Below are 17,805 nucleotides of genomic sequence, written 5' to 3' on the forward strand. Positions count from 1 at the left end.
GGATTATAGGCGTCCACCACCACGCCCGGCTAATTTTTTTTTTTTTTTAATCTTTGCTAGAGATGGGGTTTCGCCGTGTTGGCCAGGCTGGTCTCGAACTCCTGACCTCAAGTGATCCACCCGCTTCGGTCTCCCAAAGTGCTGGGATTACAGGCGTGAGCCACCGTGTCTGGCCTCTAAATTCTAGATCTCCAAATCTGGCTTCTAGGGTTTGGGATCAGGGAGTGCGGATTTGTGGATTTGTCCGAGGGCATGGGGTGGGAACAAAGACCGCATGTTTACAAGAGGTCAGATGTCAGGAAGCGGAGGTACGCCCACACCACTGAGGTAGGTGCGCCCCTTTCAGGGGGGATTTCTGTTCAGGGGATCCCCATTCTGAGGTTTCCCAGCAGGGGATACTTTTCAAGTCGACTTTCCTGACCGTCGCATCTTGTCCGTGGTGCATCTCAGCTTTGTCTTGCGGCCCGCAATCTCTGGCGTGGTCTGCACAGGAAACCCCCTGTGCCCAAGATCCGGATGGAGATGAGGGCCTTAGTTGGGCTCGTCGCGGTATCTCAGGGGTGTGAGACACCTCGGTGGGGAAAGCAGAGTGGAAAACCCTCTGAGAATTCTCGCTCTTATCTCCCAGGCTGGAGTACAGTGGCGCTAATCTCAGGTCACTGCAACCTCGGCCTCCTGGGTTCAAGCGATTCTCTTGCCTCAGCCTCCCGAGTAGCTGGGATTGCAGCTACTGGGATTAGGCGCCCGCCACCACGGTCGGCTAATTTTTGTATTTTTTGATAGAGATGGTGTTTCACCATGTTTGCCAGGCTGGTCTCGAACTCCTGACCTCAGGTGATCCGCCCGCCTTGGCCTCCCAAAGTGCTGGGATTACAGGCGTGAGCCACCGTGCCCGGTGCTCTCGGGAGTTTTAAATGAGCTAACAGTTTCAATTGTACAGTGGCTGACATCGGATTTCATATGTGAAATCTGTTATTATTATTAACATCATCATTATCATTATTATTTGAAACAGGGTCTTGTGCTGTTGCTCAGGTTGGAGTGTGGTGGTGCGATCTTGGCTGACTGCAACCTCCACCTCCTGGCTTCAAGCGATTTTCCTGCCTGACTCTCCCAGGTAGCTGGGATTACAGGTGTGAGCCACCACACCTGGCTAATTTTTGTAATTTTAGCAGTGACAAGGTTTCACCCTGTTGGCCAGGCTGATCTCGAACTCCTGACCTCAGGTGACCTGCCTGTCTTGCCCAGGCTGTAGCACAGTGGCGTGATCTTAGCTCACTGCAACCTCCACCTCCTGGTTGAAGGAATTCTCCTGCCTCAGCCTCCTAAGTAGCTGGGATTACAGGCGCCCGCCACCATGCCTGGCTAATTTTTGTATTTTTAGTAGAGATGGGATTTCACCATGTTCGCCAGACTGGTCTTGAACTCCTGACCTCAAGTGATCCACCCGCCGTGGCCTCCCAAAGTACTGGGATGACAGGCGTGAGTCACTGAGCCCGCCTCAAACTGTATTTTTCCTCTGCTGTGACACCAAAACCACTACCACCACTACCACTGGAGTCATCAATACAGAAGACGACTACGGTGACCAAATGTGTGGGTTTTTTTTTTTTTCCCCATACACCCAGCAGCTAACACCAGCTGGGTGTCTTCCAATTCAATTGCAACATCATCTACCTGGAGATGGTGTCAGATTGCACAGACTGGGGGCTCAGTCCCCAAGAGTGACCCCCACGTCCCCCAGACACCAGTTGCAAGTCTGGGCTTCTGGAAGGTTTTGTTTGTTTGTTTGTTTTTTTAGATGGAGTGTTGCTCTGTCACCAGGCTGGAGAGCAGTGGCACAATCTCGGCTCACTGCAAACTCTGCCTCCCAGATTCAAGCAATTCTCCTGCCTCAGTCTCCCACGTAGCTGGGACTACAGGCGCCTGCCACCATGCCCGGCTAATTTTTGTGTTTTTAGTAGAGATGGGGTTTCACCATGTTGGCCAGGATGGTCTTGATCTGTTGACCTTGTGATCCTCCCACCTCGGCCTCCCAAAGTGCTGGGATTGCAGGCGTGAGCCACCACGCCCGGCCTGGAGCTTTTGATCGATTGGCTTCAAGTTGGGGTTCCCACGATCCCTTGTTTTGAGTTTGATCAATTGGCTGGAGCGGCTTACGGAACTCAGGGAAATACTTATGTTCACTGGTTTATTATAAATGATGTTCCTAGGGATATAGATGAAGAGATGCATAGGGTGAGGTATGGGGGAAGTGGGATGGATCTTTCATGCCCTCCCTGGATGTACCACCCTTTGGGATCCTCCCGTGTTCAGTTAAGTGGAAGGTCTCTGAACCCAGTCTTTTGGGGTTTCCATGGAGACTTCATTACATAGGCATGATTGATTAAACCATTGGCCATTGGTGAACAACTTGACTTTCAGCCCCTTTCTCCTCCCCCTGAAGACTGAGGGCTGGGACTGAAAGTCCTGACCCTCTAATCCTGCCTTGGTCCTTTCTGGTGACCAGCCCCACCTTGAACCCATCAGACAAACAGTACACAAAAGACAGCATTTTGGAGATCCCAAGGATTTTAGTAGTTCTGAACTGGGAACCGTGGACGAAAGCCTGTACATATAATAATGCCACAAGCAGGGTAGACGGTGGAGGCATTTATGGACTTGGGGAACCTGATCACAGGTCACTTTGAGTTGTGCGGGATTTCTAGATATCTTTGAGGGACTTTGACCTGGATGGCCAAGGGGGAGTGTTGAATCCATTCTGTAGCTATGCAAGCTGTTTGCCTGGAATGCACATCTGAGAGTTGTTGCTATATTTTATATAATGCAAGTTTTGGGGGCAGGATGAATCTCTTACACAGACAAAGGTGTAGAAGAGAGGAGGGTCTAAGCTCAACTGCCAAGAAACTCCGATATATATAACAAAGTGTGTGTGTGTGTGTATATATATATATGTGTGTATATATATATATATGAGATGGGGTTTCACCATGTGCCAAGAAACTCAGATATACAACAGAAAGCCTATATATGTATATGTATATGAGATTGGGTTTCACTGTGTGTGTGTATATATATACGTATACATATATACGTGTGTGCACATATATATATCCAGTGTCTGTAAATCAGGTGTTCAGCATATTTAGAGGTTTGGAGGAGTGACCAGACAGGAAAGAAAAAAATTAAGTTTCGAGAAATGTGTTTCAAGAAGGAAGTGGTGGTCAGTGGTGTCTGATTCAACTTCTGAGAGTCTGTTAGGATGAGAAGCTGAGGCAGGAAGGGAGGTAGGCACCATGTCCGGCCATGAAGTTGGCGAGAATCCCCTGAAACAGGCCAGGGAGATGAATGAAGAAGAAAGGGCTTTGAGGCAAAAACAATGTCCACATCTACACAGTATTTAGCTCCCATTTATGCCAAGACCAGCTCGGTCGGGGAGACCCACACCCAGCGGTGCTAGAGGAATTAAAGACACACACACAGAAATATAGAGGTGTGGAGTGGGAAATCAGGGGTCTCACAGCCTTCAGAGCTGAGAGCCTCGAACAGAGATTTACCCACGTATTTATTAACAGCAAGCCAGTGATAACCACTGTTCCTATAGATTATAGATTAACTAAGAGTATTCCTTATGGGAAACAAAGGGATGGGCCGAAAAAAAGGGATGGGTTTGGCTAGTTATCTGCAGCAGAAGCATGTCCTTAAGGCACAGATTGCTCATGCTATTGTTTGTGGTTTAAGAACGCCTTTAACACATCTATACATGCACCCTAGAACTTAAAGTATTAAAAAAAAAAAAAAAATGCCTTTAAGTGGTTTTCTGCCCTTAAAGTGGGCAGGTGTTCCTTGCCGTCATTCTGGTAAACCCACAACCTTCCAGTGTGGGCGTCATGGCCATCGTGAACATGTCACAGTGCTGCAGAGATTTTGTTTGGGGCCAGTTTTGAGGCCAGTTTATGGCCAGATTTTGGGGGGCCTGTGCCCAACACATTTATAAGTGGGAACATGCAGTATTTGACTTTCTGTTTATGAGTTGTTTCACTTAAAGATAACGGTCTCCAGCTTCACCTATGTTGCTGTAAAAGACAGGATTTCATTTTTTTTTTTTTTTTTCAGACAGAGTCTCATTTTGTTGCCCAGGCTGGAGTGGAGTGATGTGGTCACATAGCTCACTGCAGCCTCAAACTCCTGGGCTCAAGCGATCCTCCTGCCTCAGCCTCCTGTTTAGCTAGGGCTGCAGGAGCGAGCCACTGGGGCTGGCTAAATTTAAAATTAACTAATTACTTGATTTGTGAGATAGGGTGTTGCTATGTTGCCCAGGCTGGAGTGCAGAGGTGTGATCACGGCTCCCTGCAGCCTTGACCTGCTAGGCTCAAGGAATCCTCCTATCTTAGCCTTCTAGGTGGCTGGTACTACGGGGGTGCACCACCATGCCTAACTAATACAGATTTTTTTTTTTTTTTTTTTTTTGTAGAGACAGAGTCTTGCTATGTTGCCCAGGCTGGTTTAGAACTCCTGTGCTCAGGCGATCTGCCCGCCTTGCCCTCCCAAAGAGTTGGAATTACAGTTGTGAGACACTGCACCCAGGCTAAGTTTATTTTTGTTTTATATTTCTATTTAATATTTGAGATTGAATACGATGAATAGAAATGCAAGTGAAATAAATAATTTTAAAGAATAAAGGCGGGGCATGGTAGCTCATGCCTGTAATACAGCACTTTGGGAGGCCAACGTGGGTGGATCACTTGAGGCCAGAAGTTCGAGACCAGCCTGGCCAACATGGTGAAATCTTATCTCTACCAAAAATATGAAAAATGAGCTGGGCATGGTGGCATGTGCTTGTAGTCCCAGCTACTCAGGAGGTTAAGGCATGAGAATCGCTTGAACCTGGGAGGTAGAGATTGAAGTGAGCCAAGATTGCACCACTGCACTCTAGCCTGGGTGATAGAGCCAGACTCTGTCTCCAAAAAGAAAGAATAACAATGTAAAAGGTAATATTTAATATTATATACATTTATATATACTATTTATATTTTATATTATATATATTTTATTTTATTTTTAACTTTTATTTTTCCAATATAACACTTTTAAAAAGTATGCCACTGTCACTTGGGAAAAAGTAATTTATTTGCATTGCTAATTTTTTTCTACTGCAGTATTTTTCTACTGCAGTGTTAGCACTTCATATAGGCACCACTCTTCCATTTCCTACTTACATTCATTTGGTCTATTGTTACAAATATAGTATGCAATTGAAAACACTAATGGGGGCCCAGTGTGGTGGCTCAGGCCCATAATCCCAGCACTTCTGGAGGCCGAGGTGGGCGATCACCTGAGGTCAGGAGTTGGAGACCAGCCCGGCCAACATGGTGAAACTCCGTCTCTAAAAAATACAAAACTTATCTGGGCATGGTGGTATGCGCCTGTAGTCCCAGCTACTCGGGAAGCTAAGGCACAATAATTGCTTGAACCTGAGAGGCAGAGGCTGCAGTGAGCCGAGATTGCACCACTGCACTCCAGCCTGGGTGACAGAGCCAGACCCTGTCTCAAAAAACAAACAAACAAACAAAATAAAAACAAACAAAAGAATCCAAAAAACAAACTAACAGGGAAATGAAGCTTTATAGATTTTTTTCCTCTTTACAGCTTCTCAATATCATGCCATTTAAGTGAAAATTTATATGGACATTTTCTGTACATATCTTTTTTTTTTTTTTTTTGAGACGGAGTCTTGCTCTGTCGCCCAGGCTGGAGTGCAGTGGCGCAATCTCGGCTCACTGCAACCTCCACCTCCCAGGTTCAAGCCATTCTCCTGCCTCAGCCTCCTGAGTAGCTGGGACTACAGGTGCCTGCCACCACGCCCGGCTAAATTTTAAAAAAATTTTTAGTAGAGAAGGGGTTTCAATGTGTTAGCCAGGATGGTCTCGATCTCCTGACCTTGTGATTCGCCCGCCTTGGCCTCTCAAAGTGCTGGGATTACAGGTGTGAGCCACCGCGCCCACCTCTGTACATATCTTGAAGGGCAGAGATTACACCGATAAAGCCAAAATAAATGTGCAAGGCCGGGTGCAGTGGCTCATGCCTGTTATCCCAACACTTTGGGAGGCTGAGGTGGGTGGATCACCTAAGGTCAGGAGTTTGAGACCAGCCTGGGCACCATGGCAAAACCCCGTCTCTACAAAAAATATAAAAATTAGCCAGGCGTTGGTGGTACACACTTGTAATCCCAGCTACTCAGAGGCTGAAGTAGGAGAATTACTTGAATCCAGGAGGCGGAGGTTGCAGTGAGCTAAGATTGTGCCACTGCACTCCAGCCTGGGCAACAGAGCGAGACTCTGTCTCAATTCCCCCCCCCCCCCCCCACAAATACAATACAGAAAACAGAAACTACAGATGATGTGGCTGGGTACTGTGGCTCATGCCTATAATCCCCGCTCTTTGAGAGGCTGAGGTGGGAGGATTGCTTGAGCTCAGTTCAAGACCAACCTGGGCAACATAGTGCCCCACCTCTGGGACCCAGGTCTGCAAAATACTAAAAAATTACCAGGCATGGTGGTGCACGCCTGTAGTCTCAGCTACTATGTAGGCTGAAGTGGGAGGCCCCACCTCTGCAAAATATTAAAAAATTACCAGGCATGGTGGTGCACGCCTGTAGTCTCAGCTACTGTGTAGGCTGAAGTGGGAGGATCACTTGAGCCTGGGAGGTCGAGGCTGAAATGAGCCATGATTGTGCCACTGTGCTCCAGCCTGGTCAACAGAGTGAGACCCTGTCTCAAACAAAAACCAAAAAACAAAAAAAACCAAACAACAAAAAAAACCCCAAAAAACCAAAACATTTAATTTGACTGAAAAGCTCTGTAAGTGGAGAAACTATACTCAGAATGTTCTTTAGTTACCTCTCTCTCAAATATCAAGGGTGCACTGAGTTCAAGGCAGAAATCACGTGTGAATTAGTTCCGGTGGTATACAAACAAATGGAAACGCTAAATGAAAAACTGCCTTCCTCAAAGTGTAGTGAGACCTCACAGCGGCTCTAACTGTAACCTCAGTCACCAAGACAGAGGACGCACTGTTACTTCTGCATTACAAATGTGGCTCTGGCACACCTGTTATCTATCCAAATCATTAACTTTCTTTGCCTTTCTAGAAAAAGGTCTATTATTGAACATTAACCATATTCTAATTTTAAATGTAATTCATTTCTTAAAAACCACTGTCTTTGAACAGATAAAAATGACTTACACAGACCAGATACGGTGGCTCACGACTGTAATCCCAGTACTTTGGGAGGCCAAGGTGAGTGGATTGCCTGAGCTCAGGAGTTTGAGACCAGCCTGGGCAACACAGTAAAACCCCATCTCTGCTAAAATACGAAAAGTCGGGCATGGCCGCGTGTGCCTGTAATCCCAGCTACTCGGGAGGCTGAGACAGGAGAATCGCTTGAATCTGGGAGGTGGAGGTTGCAGTGAGCCAAAATTGTGCCACTGCACTCTAGCCCAGGCAACAGAGCAAGACTCCCTCTCAAACAAACAAACAAACAAACAAACAAAAAGGCTTACATAATACTGTTACAGAACCTTTAGGGTGTCACTTTTCTGGTCGGAAACGTCTGTGGTCCCTGGCGCCTTCGCCGGAGTTCTTGTCTTGCATCCAGGAAGAATGAGGTACATAGGCAAGTAGAGGGTGAACAAGATGAAGAGGAGTTTTATTGAGGGTTCGAGCAGCTCAGAGAAGATTCACAGTGGGCAGCTCCTCTCGGTAGGCAGGTCATCCCACTGAGTGTTCAGCTCTCAGCAGAGCGGAGACCCCAGAGAGGGTAGTTCCTCTCTGGTCCTCCTGATATCTGCAGGTCTCAGCAGAGAGGAGGCCCTGGAGAGGGTAGCTTCTCTTTGCCCAGCAGGTCATCCCATCCTCACTGCAGCTTTCAGCAGAGAGGGTAACTCCTCTCTGCAGCTGGTCATCAGGTCATCTCCAGCGATGAGCACAGAGGGAAGCTTTTCTCTGCAGCTGACTCGTCCCGATGTCCCTCTTTTTCTCTGCCCTGCTCTGGCTGAGCCTGGAGCTTTTATGGACTGCAGAGGGGATGCAGTGTGTGCCGACTGGTCCATCGACAGCCGTGGGTGGGCCTGGAAAAGGCATCAGAAGTCCCCACTCTGGTCCACAGGTCTGGCGGCCCTCAGCCTTCAGGCCCTCCCTGACCTGAACGTGGGGTCTTAGCGGGGACTTGCTCCCTTCTGCCAGGAATCAGTCTGACTCCTGCTGCTGTTCGTGGCCTCAGGTTGGGCCCTGACTTTGCTCCAAGATCAGAGCAGGTGCTGAGAGCAGGGAGAAACCAGGCAGTTGGAGCAGGTGCTTTGGAGCCTGCAAGGGCAGGGGCACCTCCCTGACCCCCCAAGAGCACAGGGAGGCTTGAATCTGTGGCTACAACTTGGGCGGCTGCAGAGGCCCAGGATGCAGCCTCAGGTGCGCCCCCTTGCAGACTGGGGTGGGGATTCCTGATCCTTGCTGGGCCTGGGCTGGCGTCCAGGGCAGGGCAATATCACCAGGAACTGCCCCTGTTGCCCCAGCACTCAGGCGCAGCCTCGGGAAGATCCTGGCCCCGGCCTGGCCATGGGGAGTGGCAGGCTTGACGGTTGCCCTGATGTGGGATGAACCTCAGGAACAGGGCTGGGAGGCCCTGCACAGAGCCTCCTCCTAAGGCCCAGGATCCCTGAACCCTCTGTGGGGTGGGTGCAGTGGCTGCACTGCTGGCTAGTCCCTAAAGAGGGCGCTGCTCCCTCTTCCTGCCACTGCCCGCAAAGCGCGGCCCCGGCTCCACATCCGGGCCCCTCTCTGCCGGACTGTGCTGTTCCAGTGCTGTGCTGAGGCCTGTGGACTGCAGGCTGCATGGCGGGGGAGCCGTCAGCCTCCTCCCTGGGCCCTCCCTACAGCAGCTGGTGTGATGCCAGCAGCCAGACAGCCCACTACAGCCATCAGTACCACACGAGTTTTCACAAGAAGCTGGTCAAACTTTCCCTTGTGGAAAAAATTAGTCTGTGGCCTGGCGTGGTGGGGCCCTGCCCTCCCAGGAGGTTATCACGACGTAACCTGCCAATTTGATAAATCTCTGCCTCATGGAGTCACAAACATTCTTCTCTAGGGGAGAAGTTCTCCATGATTCCATACATATAAATTTTAAAAAATTTAACTTGGGGCTGAGCACGATGGCTCACGCCTGTAATCCCAGCACCTTGGGAGGCCGAGGCAGATGGATCACCTGAGGTCAGGAGTTTGAGACCAGCCTGGCCAACATGGTGAAACCCCGGTCTCTACTAAGAATACAAAAATTAGCTGGGCGTGGTGGCGTGTGCCTGTAATTTCAGCTACCCAGGAGGCTGAGGCAGCAGAATCACTGGAACCTGGGATACGGAGGTTGCAGTGAGCCAAGATCACGCCACAGCACTCCAGCCTGGGTGACAGAGCAAGACCTCAGATGGTGAAGGGTTTGGGGAGGAAGAGGATCAGGAAAAATAACTAATGGGTACTAGGCTTAGTACCTGGGTGTGGGAAGTAAGCCACCCAGGTGTTGAGGCAAGAGCTGGAGGGCACGAGCTGTTCCAGTATAATAAAATATATAAAATAAGAATAGTTAAACTAGATATAGATCATAGATATGATTGTATATAACTATCATTAATCATTAGTCTGTAGCAATCACTCTTTATTCCAATATTATAATAATCCTCACTCTATAATCACAACCTAAGAAAAACCAGACCATACAGAGATAGGAGCTGAGGGGACACAGTGAGAAGTGATCAGAAGACAAGAGTGTGAGCCTTCTGTTATGCCCAGGCAGGGCCACCAGAGGGCTCCTTGGTCTAGCGGTAATGCCAGCATCTGGGAAGACGCTGCATGTTGCCAAGCAGACCGTGGTCTAGCGGTAGCGTCAGTGCCAAGGAAAAGCACCCGCTACTTAGCAGACCAGGAAAGGGAGTCCCCCTTTCCCCGGAGGAGTTCAGAGAAGACTCTACTCCTCCATCTCTTGTGGAGGGCCTGACATCAGTCAGGCCAGCCCGCAGTTATCCGGAGGCCTAACCATCTCCATGTGATGCTGTGCTTCAGTGGTCACGCTCCTAGTCCGCCTTCATGTTCCATCCTGTACACCTGGCTCTGCCTTCTAGATAGCAGTAGCAAAATTAGTGAAAGTACCAAAAGTCTCTGATATGCAGAAATAATGGCATAAACGGTCTCTCTCCTCTCTCTCTGCCTTGGCTGCCAGGGAGGGAAGGGCCCCCTGTCCAGTGGACATGTGACCCACATGACCTTACCTGTCATTGGAGATGGCTCACACTCCTTACCCTGCCCCCTTGTCTTGTATCTAATAAATAACAGCACAGCCTGGCATTCGGGGCCACTACCGGTCTCCGCGTCTTGGTGGTAGAGGTCCCCTGGGCCCAGCTGTATTTTCTTTTATCTTTTTGTCTTGTGTCTTTATTTCTACAATCTCTCAACTCCACACACGGGAAGAAAAACCCACCGGCCTTGGGGGGCTGGGCCCTACACCTGGGTGAAATAATCTGTACAACAAACCCCCATGACACAGGTTTACCCATATAACAAATCTGCACATGTACCCCTGACCTTAAAGTTATTATTATTATTTTTTGAGACAGAGTCTTCTTCTGTTGCCCAGGCTGGAGTGCAGTGGCATGATCCCAGCTCACTGTAACCTCCATCTCCTGGGTTCAAGCAATTCCCCTGTTTCAGCCTCCCAAGCAGCTGGAATTACAGGCTTGCGTCACCACGCCCGGCTAATTTTTGTATTTTTAGTAGAGATGGGATTTCACCATGTTGGCCACCATGGTCTCGAACTCCTGAACTCAAGTGATCTGCCTGCCTCAGCCTCCCAAAGTGTTGGGATTACAGGCGTGAGCTACCGTGCCCAGGCAAGAAGGGAATACCTTAATGGCAACTTCTCCCCGCCACTTGCCTCGCCAAAATTCTTCACATCCACCTTTGCCAGTGCTTTCCTGTAACAACAAGAGTTTTCGCAATTGTTCTCTGAACAAGCAATGGTAGAACTGATCCAGAGCCTGATAATGTCGTATCGTAAATTAAATCTTTTAACGTAGTGCCCTCTGAAATAAAAGGATGATCTAATGAAGAGTCCTCTTTATTTGGCACTCGATGGTGAGTGGCAGAAACAGATCATCAACATGAGTGAGATGTGGAGGAGGCAATGGCAGCTGCTAGTTCTATGAGACCTGGGCCAGGCGACGGCTTCATAGTAGTTGAGTGTTTTATTTTATTGCGATAGTCCTGATTGCAGCAACATATTGTGGTCACACACCCAGTTTATGTATTTATATTTTTTATCTTAAACACATTTTTTCTTTTTTTTTGAGGCAGTCTCACTCTGTCGCCCAGGCTGGAGTGCAGTGATGCGATCTCGGTTTACTGCAACCTCCGCCTCCTGGGTTCAAGCGATTCTCCTGCCTCAGTCTCCCGAGTAGCTGGGTTTACAAGTGCCTGCCACCATGCCTGGCTAACTTTCATATTTTTAGTAGAGATGGGGTTTCACCATGTTGGCCAGGTTGGTCTTGAACTCCTGGCCTCAAGTAATCTGCCCACCTGGGCCTCCCAAAGTGCTGGGATTATGGGTGTGAGCCACCACACCCAGTGAGACAATAGATTCTTGTAAACTTTAGACACCCAATTGAGCTAACAAACACTAGGTCTTATTTTATCAAACTGTGTGTTTGTACCCATTAATCAGCTTCTCTTCCTTCTCCCCCTCAAGAATAAACTTCTGTAAAAAAAAGAATCATAGAGAGGTTCATTCTCTCTTCAGTCGCTTTTGCTTAGCCATTTCTACCTTAGCTATGAGTTTAAAGTAAACCCAGGCTGGGCGAGGTGGCTCATGCCTGAAATCCCAGCACTTTGGGAGGCTGAGGCGGACAGATCACTTGAGGTCAGGAGTTCGAGACCAGCCTGTCCAATATGGTGAAACCTCATTTCTACTAAAAATACAGAAAATTAGCCAGGCGTGGTGGTGGGTGCCTGTAATCCTAGCTACTCAGGAGGCTGAGACAGGAGAATCACTTGAACCTGGGAGGTGGAGTTTGCAGTGAGCTGAGATTTCATCACTGCACTCTAGCCTGGATGACAGAGTGAGACTCTGTCTCAAATGAAACAAAAGGAAACAAAAGTAAACCCAGCCCGGTAAATCTGGGCTGACCCTGTGGTTCAGTTTTTGTTCCACTCTAACATTTGGTCTCACGTGGAACCCACACATTCCCACACATTCAAAAAAAAAATTTAAAAGATAACTGAAAACATTTACTGGAGTTTGAACAACTGGAGTCACAAGGTGATTTTACAAGGGCAACTTTTAGTGATGGGAATGACTCTAGTTGCATGAGTGGCTTGAGAAATTAGTGACAAGGGAAGAATTTAAGATTGCCTATAGGAAGAGCTTCTTTTAGAAGACTATTTTTGGAAAATAACTTCAAATGTAAAGCAAAGTAGGCTGGGCATGGTGGCGCATGCCTGTCATGTTAGCACTTTGGGAGGCCGAGGCGGGAGGATTGCTTGAGCCTGGGAGTTTGAGATCAGCCTGGGCAACAGGGTGAGACCCTGCTTCTACAAAAATTAGAAGAAATTAGCCACACGTAGTGGTGCTTGCCTGTAGTGCTGGCACTTTGGAAGGCTGAGGTGGGAGGACTGCGTGAGCCCAGGATAGAGACTTTGCACTGCAGCCTGGCAACAGAGAAAGACTGTCTCAAAACAAAACAAAACAGAAAGTTACATGAATGAAAGGTGTACAAGGAACACCCATCGTGTCTTTTACCCAGGTTCCCCAGTTAATATTCAGGCCCGCTTGCATTATCATTTGCTCTCCTCCGCTCTCTCTGTCTCGTTCCTTTTCTGTCTCCATCTCTGTCTCTCTCTGTTTCTCTATATCTATCTTTCTATCTCTATCTCTTTAAAATATGCTTAAATTTTGTTTTTTATTTTTTCTATTTTTGTTATTTTTTTCTTCCTTTTTCCTATCTCTCTATCTCTCTTTTTTTTTTTTTTTTTTTTTTTGAGACGGAGTCTCGCTCTGTCTCCCAGGCTGGAGTGCAGTGGCCAGATCTCAGCTCATTGCAAGCTCCGCCTCCCAGGTTTACACCATTCTCCTGCCTCAGCCTCCCGAGTAGCTGGGACTACAGGCGCCCGCCACCTCGCCCGGCTAGTTTTTTGTATTTTTTTTTTAGTAGAGACAGGGTTTCACTGTGTTAGCCAGGATGGTCTCGATCTCCTGACCTCGTGATCTGCCCGTCTCGGCCTCCCAAAGTGCTGGGATTATAGGCTTGAGCCACCGCGCCCGGCCCTATCTCTCTATCTCTTCATCTCCATGTACTTCTCTATCTCAATCTCTCAATCTTTTCCTCTCTGTCTTTGTCTCTCTCCATCTCTATCTCTCTACCTCTATCTATCTCTTTCTCTGCCTATCTCTCTATCTCTACCTATCGCTCTCTTTCCATCTCTATCTCATCTCTGTCTTTTTGTCTCTACCTATCTCTGTATCTCTACCTATCTTTCTATCTCTGTCTCTATCTCTATCCCTCCATCTCCATCTCTATCTCTATCTGTCTCTTTATCTCAATCTATCTCTTGATCTCTCTATATCTGACAAGACCGGGGTTAAGAATCAAAGCCAGAGGAAACCACAGCCTCAGAGGCCAGGGAAGTTCTGGGAAATTTCCCATGCAGTGTGAGAGGATTTGAGAAAACAGGAGGGAGTCTTGGGGCATTTGTGAAGGCGATTTCTTAGAAAGAAATACAGAACTGGTTGGGTGAGCTTTGCTCCGTCCTTTGGCCCATGTTTTAAGCAGATCAAATGATATCATTAGCCCCTGGGGGCATGAAATATCAGCTAATCAGCAGTCCTCTTTTTTTTTTTGTTTTAACATTTTTATTACTTTTCTTTTTTTTTTTTTTTTAACACAGAGTCTTACTGTGTCTTCCAGGTTGGAGTGCAGTGGCGTGATCATGGCTCACTGCAGCCTCAACCTCCTTCCTAGGTTCAAGCAATCCTCCCACCTCAGCCTTCCAAATAGCAGGACTAAAAGCACACACCACCATGCCCAGGTAATTTTTTTGTTTTAAACTTTTTGGTAGAGACAGGGGTCTCTCCATGTTGCCCAGGCTGGTCTCAAACTCCTGGGGTCAAGCAGTCCTCCCACCTTGACCTCCCAAAATGTTGGGATTACAGGTGTGAGCCACTGCCCCAGCTGTGCCCACATTTTTCAAGGTGCAATGATACAGAATAAAAAGAAAGAGAGACTAGTTTCTGCTCTCAAGCAGTTTACATTTTAGATCATGAGTCAAATCTAGATCAGGTGAAATCTAGTCCATGGTCTGTTTTGTTTCTGAGACATGCTCTCACTGTGTCACCCAGGCTGGAGTGCAGTGGCACCATCATGGCTCGCTGCAGCCTCAACCTCCCAGGCTCAAGCAATCCTCCTGTCTGAGCCCCCCAAGTAGCTGGGACTACAGGCATGTGTCACTACGCCCGGCTAGATTTTGATTTTTTTGTAGAGATGGAGTCTTGCCATGTTGCCCAGGCTGGTCTTGAACTCCTGAGCTCAAGCGATCCACCTGCCTTGGTTTCCCAATGTGCCGGGATTACAAGCGTGGGCCACTGTTCCCGGCCTCCTTGCCAGTTTTTGTAAGTTAAGTTTGATTGGAATGCAGCCATGATCATTTGTTTATGTAATGTCTATAATTGCCTTCACGCTACAGTAGCAGAGTTAAGTAGCTGCAACAGAGACTGTGTAACCTCTGTGGATATGCACATATGGGGGGGTTAGAGAAGGGAAGAGAGAGAGAGAGAGATTTTTTTTATTATTATTATACTTTAAGTTCTAGGGTACATGTGCATAATGTGCAGGTTTGTTACTTATGTATACTTGTGCCATGCTGGTGTGCTGCACCCATCAACTCGTCAGCACCCATCAACTCGTCATTTACATCAGGTATAACTCCCAATGCCATCCCTCCCCCCCCAACCCCCATGATAGGCCCTGGTGTGTGATGTTCCCCTTCCCGAGTCCAAGTGATCTCATTGTTCAGTTCCCACCTATGAGTGAGAACATGCGGTGTTTGGTTTTCTGTTCTTGCGATAGTTTGCTGAGAATGATGGTTTCCAGCTGCATCCATGTCCCTACAAAGGACACAAACTCATCCTTTTTTATGGCTGCATAGTATTCCATGGTGTATATGTGCCACACTTTCTTAATCCAGTCTGTCACTGATGGACATTTGGGTTGATTCCAAGTCTTTGCTATTGTGAATAGTGCCGCAATAAACATACGTGTGCATGTGTCTTTATAGCAGCATGATTTATAATCCTTTGGGTATATACCCAGTAATGGGATGGCTGGGTCATATGGTACTTCTAGTTCTAGATCCTTGAGGAATCGCCATACTGTTTTCCCTAATGGTTGAACTGGTTTACAATCTCACCAACAGTGTAAAAGTGTTCCTGTTTCTCCACATCCTCTCCAGCACCTGTTGTATCCTCACTTTTTAATGATCACCATTCTAACTGGTGTGAGATGGTATCTCATTGTGGTTGTGATTTGCATTTCTCTGATGGCCAGTGATGATGAGCATTTTTTCCTGTGTCTGTTGGCTGTATGAATGTCTTCTTTTGAGAAATGTCTGTTCATATCCTTTGCCCACTTTTTGATGGGGTTGTTTGTTTTTTTCTTGTAAATTTGTTTGAGTTCTTTGTAGGTTGAGAGAGAGATTTTAAGAAATTGTCTCACATGATTGATGAGGCTATCAAGTCTGAAATCTGCAGGGTAGGCTGGAGACCCTGGGGAGAGTTGTTGACTCTGAAGTCAGAGATTAGAGGCAGGACTCCTTCTTCCTGTGGTGGATTTCAGTCTTCTTCTCTTAAAGCCATCAACTGATTGGTTGAGGCCCACCCACATTATGGAGGGTCTCCCAGGGACTTTACTCAAAGTCTACTAATTTAAATGTTAGTCCCTAAGCCAGGCACCGTGGCTGTAATCCCAGCACTTTGGGAGGCTGAGGCGGGTGGGTCCCCTGAGGTCAGGAGTTTGAGACCAGCCTGAGCAACATGGTGAAATCCCGTCTCCACTAAAAATACAAAAATTAGCCGGGAGCGGTGGCACATGCCTGTAATCCCAGCAACTAGGGAGGCTGAGACAGGGGAATCGTTTGAACCCAGCAGGCGGAGGTTGCAGTGAGCCAAGATTGCACCACTGCATTCCAGCCTAGGCGACAGAGGGAGACTCTGCCTCTAAATAAATACACAAATAAATAAAAGTTGAAATTATAAAAAAAAATCTCTGCAAAGTAAATTATGATGTAAGGCTGGAGTGTTGATATTCTCCTATGGCAGGACCGTGAAGGTATATTGCTGGCCTTGCCGGATGAATGCTAACTGTTTCTGGTCGTCTTTATTAACGTATGGAGTGAAAAACCATGGACCAGGCTGGATGCAGTGGCTCATGCCTGTAATCCCAGCCCTTTGGGAGGCCAAGGCGGGAGGATTGCTTGAGCTCAGGAATTTGAGACCAGCCTGGACAACATGGCGAAACTTCATCTCTATAAAAAATATAAAAATCAGCCTGGCATGACCAGGTATGGTGGCTGACACCTGTAATCCCAGCACTTTGGAAGGCTGAGGTGGGTGGATCATGAGGTCAGGAGTTCGAGAACAGCCTGGCCAATATGGTGAAACTCTGTCTCTACTAAAAATACAAAAACTAGCCGAGTGTGGTGGTATGCACCTGTGGTCGCAGCTACTTGGGAGGCTGAGGCAGAAAAATAGCTTGAATCCTGGAGGCAGAAGTTGCAGTGAGCTGAGATCACACCACTGCACTCCAGCCTGGGCAACAGAGCAAGACTCCATATTAAAAAAAAAAAATTAGCTGGGCGTAGTGGTGTGTGCCTGTAGTCCCAGCTACTTGGGAGGCTGAGGTGGGAGGATCAATTGAGCCTGGGAGGCAGAGGTTGCAGTGAGCTGCAGTTGTGTTACTGCACTCAAGCCTGGGTGATAGAGTGAGACCCCATTAAAAAAAAAAAAAAAGACAAAAGAGTATTAACCAGATTGCTGGGTACAGTGGCTCACGCCTGTAGTCCCAGCACTTTGGGAGGCCAAGGCGGGCAGATCACGAGGTCAGGAGATCGAGACCATCCTGGCTAACATGGTGAAACCCCATCTCTACTTAAAAAAAAAAAAAAAAAAGAAATATTAGCGGGGTGTGGTGGCAGGCTCTTGTAGTCCCAGCTACTCGGGAGGCTGAGGCAGGAGAATGGTGTGAACCTGAGAGGCAGAGCTTGCAGTGAGCTGAGATGGCACCACTGCACTCCAGCCTGGGCGACAGAGCGAGACTCCATCTAAAAAAATAATAAATAAAATAAAATAAAATAAAATAGCTACGCATAGTGATGTGTGCCTGTAGTCCCAGCTACTAGGGAAGCTTAGGTGGGAGGATCACGTGAGCACAGGAATTTGAGGTTGCCATGAGCTATGATTGTGCCACAGCACTCGAGCCTGGGCAACAGAATGAGACCCTGTCTCCAAAAAAATTTAAGAAAGTAGCAAAGGACTTGGCTGAACTGTGTTCTAGTGTTTTGCAGAAGGCAGATCTTAGAAGTGACAAAACTGGATACTTAGCTGAGGAAATGTCTAAGCAAGGTGTTGAAGGAGTGGCTTGGTTTCTTCTTATAATTTATAGCAAAATGCAAGAAGAGAAAGGTAAGTGGAAGGAATTGTTAAGCAAAAAGGAACTAGAA

Source organism: Macaca fascicularis, chromosome 19 (assembly GCF_037993035.2).
Source record: "Macaca fascicularis isolate 582-1 chromosome 19, T2T-MFA8v1.1".
Lineage (NCBI taxonomy): Eukaryota > Metazoa > Chordata > Mammalia > Primates > Cercopithecidae > Macaca > Macaca fascicularis.